Below are 365 nucleotides of genomic sequence, written 5' to 3'. Positions count from 1 at the left end.
GTACACTTTGCCTGAAACAACAGCTGATAGCAAAGGGAGAAACAGATTTAAAGCAGGGTTGTGACTCTGTGATTGGCCCTTGAAATTTGTGTATGATTCTGATTGGTTAAGCAGGAAGGTGACCGCCTCCACCAGCTGGTTCGATTTAGGAAGAGAGCATTGATTAAATTAGGTCTTCCTGAAAGATTTTTTACGCTGAGCTACGTCAGATCTTAAAAGTGATTATTTAAGTAAGCCCGGGAATTCACCCAAATTACTCAGACAGGTATGGATGGATAGATGGATGGATGGATGGATGGATGGATGGTTGGATGGATGCATGGATGAATGGATGGACGGATGGTTGGATAGATGGATGGTTGGAT

The 365-nt window shown here is 43.0% G+C and overlaps 1 protein-coding gene across 1 annotated transcript in view; it reads left to right on the top strand.

Annotated features, from left to right (window-relative positions):
* col4a6 (collagen, type IV, alpha 6) overlaps positions 1-365 on the top strand; it is a 131135-nt gene that overhangs the window by 84615 nt on the left and 46155 nt on the right. The gene's annotated exons all lie outside the window — the stretch shown is intronic.

Source organism: Etheostoma cragini, chromosome 19, assembly GCF_013103735.1.
Source record: "Etheostoma cragini isolate CJK2018 chromosome 19, CSU_Ecrag_1.0, whole genome shotgun sequence".
Taxonomy (NCBI): Eukaryota; Metazoa; Chordata; class Actinopteri; order Perciformes; family Percidae; genus Etheostoma; species Etheostoma cragini.
Note: the sequence above shows the minus strand (reverse complement) of the source record. Positions and strands in the feature narration are given on the sequence as shown.